This window comes from Triticum urartu, chromosome 2A (genome assembly GCF_056163025.1).
Source record: "Triticum urartu cultivar PI428250 chromosome 2A, HENAU_Tu73, whole genome shotgun sequence".
In the NCBI taxonomy this organism is placed as follows: domain Eukaryota; kingdom Viridiplantae; phylum Streptophyta; class Magnoliopsida; order Poales; family Poaceae; genus Triticum; species Triticum urartu.
The window spans coordinates 741,690,857-741,702,172 of NC_141874.1; the positions used below are offsets into that span (position 1 = coordinate 741,690,857).

Here is an 11,316-nt window from a genome sequence, read left to right on the forward strand (position 1 = left end):
AAAATCAACCTTCTAAGACGTTTTTGAAACTCTAGGTCAAATGGTAAATCATTAAAAATAGCTCATAATTACAATTCCGATGTTGCTAGTTACATATGCCGTGTGAAACCTACGAAGATGTTGATATTTGAGGAAGCAAAAGAAATCAAGGCCTTGTCTAGTTTTGTCAAACGTAAAACAAAATAAACTCTAGCCTAATTCAGTCTACTGGGCCAAAAGGAAAAAGGTCAAATAACAATTTCAGATCAACATACATCTTGTAAGTGAGCGTCTTAGTCTTAGGGGCCACTTAAATACCTATATTTGCTTCTATGAAATGAGAGTAGAAGCTGCTAGGGGGTCGGATGCATGTTAGAACAGTCACACGATATTATCAATCTTCAACTGCTTGCCTCGCCAACGACGATGATAAACTTCAATTGTCATTTGCTAAAGAACAGTTTTCCTACCCCTTTGAGTTGCAACATTGCCGATGTACCTTCTGAATACCAGCCACATAAACAATTAAATAAGCAGTACCTTAGATTTTGAGAAAATAAAATCAACCTGTTAAGACATTTTTAAAACCCTAGATCAAATGATTAAACATTCAACAATAGATCACTCTAGATCAATATTCAACTTTTATTTATTCCGATAAAAAATTGTATTCCACACTTGGTTTCGATACTAATGGGACATGACAAGCTTTATCTCAAACTTCTGTCCGATTGCCAGCGACAGGCCACTGACACTGAAGACTCCACTCGTCCGGGACTTGGTGCGGGCTGCCTTGAGCTGCACGCTGTTTACATAGATAGTGAAGCTCTTTGGTGCGGACGGCAGCCCCATGAAGACCACCTTGCCGATGACCTGCGCCCGACTCGGCGCGTATGAGTTCTGAACCACATGTGAACTCACCTTGGTGGTGACCATGCCTTTGCTTTCCTCCCTGTCGCAGCTGAATCTCACCAGGGTCCAACTGCCTCCCACAGCGCCCATCTCGGGCGAGTCGCCGTCATCCAAGAACAGCTCCCCACTGGCCGTCCCATTCTCCGCGAGCGCCACAAGGAGGTGGAACTCGCTTTGGCGTGCAGCGGACGTGGTGAGGTCGGCATGCTGCAGTAGTAGGATGTTGCCGCCGGCCAGGTGCGCGTTTGCCAAGTCCGCTGGCGCCGGGAGGGTCACGCGCTTGCCGACCTTCATGGTGTAGGCGAGGGAGTAGTCGTAAAGACTGAACCACCGGCCGGCCGGGAAATAGGCGTCCACGGTGGTGGCGCCGGGCTGTAGCACCGGAGAGACAAGCACGCCGCGGCCTAGCATGAACTGCCTGTCCACGCCATAGGTGTCGGCATCCTGCGGGTAGGAGAAGAAGAGTGGCCGCGCGATGGGCGCCCCCGTCATGTGCGCCTCGTACATTAGCGTGTACATGTAGGGCAGTAGCCGATAGCGCATCCCCCCAACGCTTTCCTCGCCGACCGTGCCGTCGGCTCCCACACATAGAGCTCTCGCCGGAGGGTTGTCTTCTCTGCGTGGGCCCTGGCGAACGGGTAGAATGCGCCAAGCTGAATCCAGCGGCTGCAGAGCTCCTGGGTGGTGTTGCCGTTGAAGCCACAGATGTCGGCGCCCATCATTGGGATGCCGAAGAGGCCAAAGTTGAGGATGGTGTTGATGGATTGCGCAAGCTCGTCCCACCGCGCGACATTGTTGCCGGCCCAGTGCGCGGCGTAACGGCCGGAGCCGACAAAGGTAGAGCGGCTGAGCACGAAGGGGCGGCGTGTGGTGTCCCTGAGCAGCCCGGCGTGCGTGGCCTGCGCCTGGAGGAGGCCGAAGAGATTGTGCGCGTCGTACTCGGACACGCCGTTGTAGTGCACCGTTGAGACCGGCACAGTCCTGTAGTTGATGGGAAGGTGGAAGCCGGAGTTGTTAATCGGTATCACCCCATTTAGGGTAACTTTGTCGCCCTATTCCGATATTTTTAATAGGAATTACCCTATGTGAGATGTATTTATCGGTATCACCCCATTTAGGGTAAGTTGTACCACATTGAAACTTTTTATAAAAATGAGCATGTCTTGTCAAGTGGGTTTTGACCGCCAGGGTACACGTGACATGCCATGAGAGAAGCCTCTAGTAAAACCTATGGCCTCGGGTCTATTTTCCATCTATAAGTTTTCGATCTACTATTTTGCAATCGTTTACTTTTCAATCTACAAACCAAAAATATTTACTTTACAGTTTATCAATCTCCACTAGTAGAAAACAGGGCTATGGTCCAGGCCGGCTTAGCCCATTAGTCCCGGTTCAGTCTAGAACCGGGACTAATGTGAGCATTGGTCCCAGTTCGTGCGGCTAAGGCATTAGTTCCAGTTCATCTGGACCTTTTGGTCCCGGTTGGTGGGATGAACCGGGACCAATGGGCCTCGCTCCTGGCCCACAACCATTGGTCCCGGTTCGTGCCACAAACCGGGACTAAAGATTAGACCTTTAGTCCCGGTTTGAGGCAGGAACCGGGACTAATGGGGATGAGACCTTTAGTCCCGGTTCGTGCCACGAACCGGTACTACAGGTCCCATTTTCAAACTCTACCCCCCCGACCGCCTTTTCAGTTTTAAAAAAAATAAAAGAAAATGATGAAAATGTCAAAAAAATAAAAGAAAATAAGTTTCACATGTGATATGTGGTCTAGTTGTTGGGAAAATTTACAAATATGAATTTCGACTTTATTTTTAAAAAGTTTTGTAAAATGGGCATAACTTTTGCATACTAACTCGGATGAAAAAGTTTTTTATATGAAAAATCATCTACTCGAAAAGTTACATCCGATGGAGAACGCCTACGGCCTATTTGCAAATTTCTAGAATCCTCAAATTCCAAAAAGAAAAAAAGTTATGCTCAAATTTTAGTTTTTTTAAATTTCAGTTTTTTTAAATACTTATTCAAGAAGTATTAGTGTTACTAAATAATTATTCAAGAATATTAGTGTTATTAAATAATTATTTCACCTTTTTTGAATTTTGGTCAAATCTGGTCAAACTATGGTCAAACTGTGGTCAAACAATGGTCAAACTGCTTATTCAAAAATATTAGTGTTACTAAAAAATTATTATTTTTTAGAACAATAGTTTTAAACTCAAACAGTGAAATATGTGACTTCATGCTCAAGCTAAATTCCTGAGGGTTAATAGGATTGACATCTTACTATTGTTAGGAAAACAACAAGTGCAGACTTGGAAACGAGGGAGAATAGAACCCGAAAGTTAAGCGTGCTCAGGCTGGAGTAGTGAGAGGATGGGTGACCGTTCGGGAAGTGAGATGATTTGGAATGATGAGGGTGATTAGAGATTAAATTGAGCAGTGATGAGGGGTGATTAGAGATTAGAGGTTAAAATAATTCAGAAAATTCAAAAAAAAAATTCAAAAAAAAATTTCAAAAAAAATTTCAAAAAAAAAATTTCAAAAAAAAATCAGGAAATTTCCTTTAGTAGTTGGAAGGTGGACCGGCCACGTGGAGGGCCTTTAGTCCCGGTTCTGGAACCGGGACTAAAGGGGGGAGGTATTAGTACCGACACTTTAGTCCAGGTTCTGGAACCGGGACTAAAGACCCTTACGAAACGGGACTAAAAGCCCTTTTTCTACCAGTGCTCTATCAGATCTCACTTCTGCAAATAACTATGAAGGGTTTGACAACCCCTTTATTGCGTTGGGTGCAAATTGTATGATTGTTTGTGCAGGTATTTGGCGATTTGTGCGTTGTCTCCTACTGGATTGATACCTCGGTTCTCAAGCTAAGGGAAATACTTACTCTACTTTGCTGCATCACCCTTTCCTCTTTAAGGGAAAAACCAACGCAAGCTCAAGAGGTAGCAAGGTATGCACGCCATTTCCACTGCCATGAGAATAGTAAGACACTCTTTCTCATATGTGCTGAGAGTTTGATTTTCGGGGCAAAGGATTTTGCTGAGATATGACACTGGGTGCCCTTGCTGCATCAACATAGCCTCGATACCCTTGTTACACGCATCTATCTCCAACATATACGTCTCTCTAAAATTGGGGAGGGCTAGCATAGGAGCTTGAGTCAAGGCCGATTTTAGTAGTTGGAAGGCACGATCCGTAATTGGAGTCCACTAAAAGATCACCCCTTTACACAAGATCTCACTAAATGGTTTACAGATCATCCCATAATGTTGGATGAACTTATGGTAGTAGCCTGTCAGGCCAAGGGATCCCCTGCAAGGCTCTCGCACTGGATGGTGTAGGCCAGGACTGAACTATCATGATCTTTGCAGGATCTGTAGCCGCTCCCGCTTCACTGATGCCATGCCCGAGGTACTCTATTTTATGACTAGAAAATTCACACTTCGATCATTTGATAACAAAATAGTTTTGCTGAAGTAGATGAAACACAACACACAGTTGCTTGACTTATTCTTACAATGTCGAACTATAAACTAGAATGTCGTCCATGAACACCAATACTCCATGACGCAACAGAGGGTCAAGAATAGTGTTCATGTTGGTGCAATTCTTGCCCTCCTGTGTCTTCGAGGTTGGTGACAGAAACATGTATGGACTGATTTGTTTGCTAGTGCACACAGAGAGGAATATTCGAAGCAGAACCGTAGAAGAACGCCATCTTAGGTGTCAAGTTCGAGGAACTTCACCGAAGGATATTTGAGATGCAGAGAAGATTCGGTCATATCTCCCAAGGCCGTTCTGACGCGAATACTGATGTGAAGAAGTTGACCCCATAAAATATATTGCTTTGGTGAAGCAATCAGATCAGAGGTCATCCGAAGAAAATTGTTTGAGAAGACCAAAGGCGAAGCGAAGACGTAGAATTCAATTCAATCTTCTTCTTCTCTTTCTTGAGTCTTAGGATCTCCGTACTATTAAGAGTGGTATATGTTCTCGAAGCTTAGATCCGCTGTGATGCTTAGCACAAACCTATGCAAGTATGAGAGAAATCTCTTTATGCTTTGAATGATTACCTGTCAGCTGAAGCCGTAGTTCTTCGGTGTTGCAGGGGATATCTTTTGGACTGAGGAGTTAGAATTTCTTAATCCGCAAGGAATGTTACCAATGTGCTCAATTTCCGACCGTTGGACTCGTGTCGTTCGGCCACTAGTTGAAGCACATGTCCATTTCGGTCATTTCTCATCAGGGAAGGTTGTGTCTATAAATAGAGACCCCGCTCCAACGTTGTCCGTTGCCTATTCCGCTTAAGATTTCTGAGAAGATTGATTGAGCATCCCCTCTCCAAGAGATTTCCGTTTAAAATCCACCAAGACGAAACCAAGAACCAAAACTCAGATAGTGGTTGAGAATCACAGTAGTTCCGAGACAGAGCTCTTGTACCTATTACTCTTGAGAGCTGCGCACTCTCTAGATGGATAGGTGTCGGCTCGAGTGTTGAAGAGTTGTTATCTTCACCGAGCAAGATCTTCAGCAACCAAGAGTAATTGTGGTTTTCAATGGAACTATGCCAAAGGTTTGAAGATCACCGATATGTTGGAGAACGTTGCAGAAAACAAAAGTTTTCCTACGGTTTCACCAAGATCCATCTATGAGTTCATCTAGCAATGAGTGATCGGATTGCATCTACATACCTTTGTAGATTGCGAGCGGAAGCGTTCAAGAGAACGGGGATGAGGGAGTCGTACTCGACGTGATCCAAATCACCGGAGATCCTAGCGCCGAACGGACGGCACCTCCGCGTTCAACACACGTACGGTCAGCGTGACGTCTCCTCCTTCTTGATCCAGCAAAGGGGAAGGAAAGGTTGATGAAGATCCAGCAGCATGACGGCGTGGTGGTGGATGCAGGAGTCACCGCAGCAGGGCTTCGCCGTTCTACTGCAAGAGGGAGAGGTGTAGCAGGGGAGAGGGAGGCGCCAAGAGTCAAGGGTGTGGCTGCCCCTCCCTCCCCCCCTTTATATAGGCTCCCCAAGGGGGGGCGCCGGCCCTAGGAGATGGGATCTCCTAGGGGGGGCGGCGGCCAAGGGTGGAGTGGCCCCCAAGGCAAGTGGGGCGCCCCCCCCCCCACCCTCGGGTTTCCAACCCTAGGCGCAGGGGGTGGGCCAAGGGGGGCGGACCAGCCATTATGGGCTGGTTCCCCTCCCCACTTCAGCCCATGGGGCCCTCTGGGATGGGTGGCCCCACCCGGTGGACCCCCGGGACCTATCCGGTGGTCCCGATACAATACGAGTGACCCCCGAAACTCTCCGATGGCCGAAACTGCACTTCCTATATATAATTCTTCACCTCCGGACCATTCCGGAACTCCTCGTGACGTCCGGGATCTCATCCGGGACTCCGAACAACTTTCGGGTTACTGCATATTCATATCTCTATAACCCTAGTGTCACCGAACCTTAAGTGTGTAGACCCTACGGGTTCGGGAGACATGTAGACATGACTGAGACGGTTCTCCGGTCAATAACCAACAGCTGGATCTGGATACCCATGTTGTCTCCCACATGCTCCTCGATGATCTCATCGGATGAACCACGATGTCGAGGATTCAAGCAATCCCGTATACAATTCCCTTTGTCAATCGGTACGTTACTTGCCCGAGATTCGATCGTCGGTATCCCAATACCTCATTCAATCTCGTTACCGGCAAGTCACTTTACTCGTACAGTAATGCATGATCCCATGACTAGACACTTGGTCACTTTGAGCTCATTATGATGATGCATTACCGAGTGGGCCCAGAGATACCTCTCCGTCATACGGAGTGACAAATCCCAGTCTTGATCCGTGTCAACCCAACAGACACTTTCGGAGATACCCGTAGTATACCTTTATAGTCGCCCAGTTATGTTGTGACGTTTGGTACACCCAAAGCACTCCTACGGTATCCGGGAGTTACACGATCTCATGGTCTAAGGAAAAGATACTTGACATTGGAAAAACTCTAGCAAACGAACTATACGATCGTGTGCTATGTTTAGGATTGGGTCTTGTCCATCACATCATTCTCCTAATGATGTGATCTCGTTATCAATGACATCCAATGTCCATAGTCAGGAAACCATGACTATCTGTTGATCAACGAGCTAGTCAACTAGAGGCTTACTAGGGACATGTTGGTGTCTATGAATTCACACATGTATTACGATTTCTGGATAACACAATTATAGCATGAATAAAAGACAATTATCATGAACAAGGAAATATAATAATGCTTTTATTATTGCCTCTAGGGCATATTTCCAACACGATAAGCATCTACCACGAATGAAATCAATTGGAATCTGATCAGTCCCTAGTTGAAGGAGACCAAGACTGAGGGAGGCGCTCGCAGGAAGACTGAACCCGCGCTTGAAGTGCAGGAAGAAGACCACGCGCTCCGTGCCCTCGGGCCGCGGCTCCTGCTCGCCCTGCGGCAGGCGCACGACGACCTCCGTCTCCCCCGGCAAGCGTCGGGTGGTGCGGAGATAGGAGACGTCGTCCAGGGTGATGGTCGAGCCCATCCACGAGCCCGACGGCAGCGCCATCGAAGAAGACGAAGAAAGGAAAGGAGAAAGAACGGGGATGAAGCTCTGCTCGGAGCGATGGGCGTCGCAGCGCGCTGCGGTCGCAAGAAGCAGAGGAAGGATAAAGAGGCAGGGGAGTGCGAGCAAGAATGATTTCCGCCACCCCTCCCCCCGATTTATAACGCACGGTTTGGACGTGGGGAAGTGGGATCATTTGTGCTCGCCCCTCCCACTTCCCCGCAATAACTGTGCCCGTACGCGCGCAATAACTGCGTCGAGAAGGGCAACCAACCCGCGGACGCCGCAATAAATCCACGCACGTGGGCCGAGGGCGTGCGGCGACAGGCCCCAGCGCGTCGCCCCGTCCTGCCGCGTGTGGCCCGTCAGGCCCCTCCGGCTCCCAGGTGCCACGTGGCGCCCACGCGAAGCCCAAGATATTGCCTCAATATTTGGCGGACTCTTCGGTTTCCCGCCCCTGCCGGGATGCCATGATCCGGCTTCCAGAAGCCGGCACACAGTGGGTGTTGTCGGACCCGGCGGTCACCAAATTCGCCTCTTCAGGGGGGAACCTGTGAAGGCCCTCCCACTCAAAGACGGCAGACCTTCACAGCTCGGGGACTACTGTCGTGGGGATGAACCCCAGGCAGGCAACGGAACGCGGATCCTTCTCAAAAATAACGGGGACAGCAACGCCCCTCAAGCCGGCTCACGCTTGGCCGGGTCGCTCAACCCGGCCAAAGCACCTCGACCCGGCCGAATCTACCAACCCGGCCCCAACGGCCGGCGCAAGGCAGCCGAACCCGACGCACGATGACTTCTCCAACAAGCCATCTCCCCCTTGGCGTGTTCCCTAACCCGGCCGCGGGTCAGCTCCCGTCCCATCCCAGCCGTACGATGGGACGAGTCTTCATTCAGAGATGAGCGAGGCAACAGTGCCCCTCCCATGCCTCTGCTCAGCCGGGGCATGGCAATAGTGCCTCACCTACCCGCTGACCAGGGTTGGCGTGGCTACAGTGCACCCTTCGTCACTGCTGACGCCAGCAAGCAGTGAACTGACGGAGCGCCAGTGTAGCGGAATCAACCCGGCCACTCCCTGACGATTGACAAGACGGCAAACAGTGCCCCTACACCCGGCGGGTCCCATGCCCGGAGAACAAGGCGAGCCATGACACCCGGCGGGTCCCAACACCGGCTTCCCGGACGATGACAACCTGGCCCCATGGCCTTGTAACACTACCATTGTACCCCTGGGGGGTTGATGTTGGGGAACGTAGTAATTTCAAAAAAATTACTACGCACACGCAAGATCATGGTGATGTATAGCAACGAGAGGGGAGAGTGTTGTCTACGTACCCTCGTAGACCGAAGCGGAAGCGTTGACACAACGTAGAGGAAGTAGTCGTACGTCTTCTCGATCCGACCGATCCAAGCACCGAACGGACGGCACCTCCGAGTTCTGCACACGTTCAGCTCGATGACACTCCCCGGGCTCCGATCCAGCAAAGCTTCGGGGAGGAGTTCCGTCAGCACGACGGCGTGGTGACGATCTAGATTTTCTATTGTCGCAGGGCTTCGCCTAAGCACCGCTACAATATGAGCGAGGTGTAATATCATGGAGGGGGGCACCGCACACGGCTAAGGAACGATCACGAAGATCAACTTGTGTGTCTATGGGGTGCCCCCTACCCCCGTATATAAAGGAGTGGAGGAGGGGAGGGCCGGCCCTCTCTATGGCGCGCCGTAGGGAGTCCTACTCCCACCGGGAGTAGGATTCCCCCTTTTCTAGTCCAACTAGGATTCCTTCCATGTAGTACGAGTAGGTGACAAGGAAGAGGAAAGGAGTAGGGAAGGAAGGAGGGGGCGCAGCCCCTCCCCCTAGTCCAATTAGGACTAGGCCTTGGGGGGGCGCGCGGCCTGCCCTAGGCAGCCCCTCTCTCTTTCCCGTATGGCCCAATAAGGCCCAATACTTTTCCCCCGTAATCCCGTAACTCCCCGGTACTCCGAAAAATACCCGAACCACTCAGAACCTTTCCGATGTCCGAATATAGTCGTCCAATATATCGATCTTTACGTCTCGACCATTTCGAGACTCCTCGTCATGTCTCCGATCTCATCCGGGACTCCGAACTCCTTCGGTACATCAAAACTCATAAACTCATAATATAACTGTCATCGAAACCTTAAGCGTGCGGACCCTACGGGTTCGAGAACAATATAGACATGACCGAGACATGTCTCCGGTCAATAACCAATAGCGGGACCTGGATGCCCATATTGGCTCCTACATATTCTACGAAGATCTTTATCGGTCAGACCGCATAACAACATACGCTGTTCCCTTTATCATCGGTATTTTACTTGCCCGAGATTCGATCATCGGTATCCAATACCTAGTTCAATCTCGTTACCGGCAAGTCTCTTTACTTGTTCCGTAATACATCATCCCGCAACTAACTCATTAGTTGCAATGCTTGCAAGGCTTATGTGATGTGCATTACCGAGATGGCCCAGAGATACCTCTCCGACAATCGGAGTGACAAATCCTAATCTCGAAATACACCAACCCAACATGTACCTTTGGAGACACCTGTAGAGCTCCTTTATAATCACCCAGTTACGTTATGACGTTTGGTAGCACACAAAGTGTTCCTCCGGCAAATGGGAGTTGCATAATCTCATAGTCATAGGAACATGTATAAGTCATGAAGAAAGCAATAGCAACATACTAAACGATCGGGTGCTAAGCTAATGGAATGGGTCATGTCAATCAGATCATTCAACTAATGATGTGATCCCGTTAATTAAATAACAACTCTTTGTCCATGGTTAGGAAACATAACCATCTTTGATTAACGAGCTAGTCAAGTAGAGGCATACTAGTGACACTCTGTTTGTCTATGTATTCACACATGTATTATGTTTCCGGTTAATACAATTCTAGCATGAATAATAAACATTTATCATGAAATAAGGAAATAAATCATAACTTTATTATTGCCTCTAGGGCATATTTCCTTCAGTCTCCCACTTGCACTAGAGTCAATAATCTAGTTCACATCGCTATGTGATTAACACCAATAGTTCACATCTTTATGTGATTGGTTCACATCTCCATGTGACTAACACCCAAAGGGTTTACTAGATTCAATAATCTAGTTCACATCGCTATGTGATTAACACCCAAAGAGTGATCATGTTTTGCTTGTGAGAGAAATTTAGGTAACCGGCCTGCCAAATTCAGATCCGTATGTATTTTGCAAAATTCTATGTCTACAATGCTCTACACGGAGCTACTGTAGCCAACTGCTCCCACTTTCAATATGTATCCAGATTGAGACTTAGAATCATCTGGATCAGTGTCAAAAACTTGCATCGACGTAACCCTTTACGACGAACCTTTTTGTCACGTCCATAATCGAGAAACATATCCTTATTTCACTAAGGATAATCCTGACCGCTGTCAAGTGATCTACTCCTAGATCACTATTGTACTCCCTTACCAAATCAGTGCAGGGTATACAATAGATCTGGTACACAGCATGACATACTTTATAGAACCTATGGCCAAGGCATAGGGAATGACTTTCATTCTCTTTCTATCTTCTGCCGTGGTCGGGCTTTGAGTCTGACTCAACTTCACACCTTGTAACACAGGCAAGAACCCTTTCTTTGCTTGATCCATTTTGAACTTCTTCAAAATCTTGTCAAGGTATGTGCTTTGTGAAAGTCCAATTAAGCGTTTTGATCTATCTCTATAGATCTTTATGCCTAATATGAAAGCAGCTTCACCGAGGTCTTTCATTGAAAAACTCTTATTCAAGTATCCCTTTATGCTATCCAGAAATTCTATATCA

General features: G+C 48.3%; 1 pseudogene; it reads right to left on the reverse strand.

Moving 5' to 3' along the window:
- Positions 1 to 669: 669 nt before the first annotated feature.
- Positions 670 to 7,483, reverse strand: LOC147987527 (putative alpha-glucosidase Os06g0675700 pseudogene; annotated as a pseudogene).
- Between the last annotated feature and the right edge of the window lie 3,833 nt (positions 7,484 to 11,316).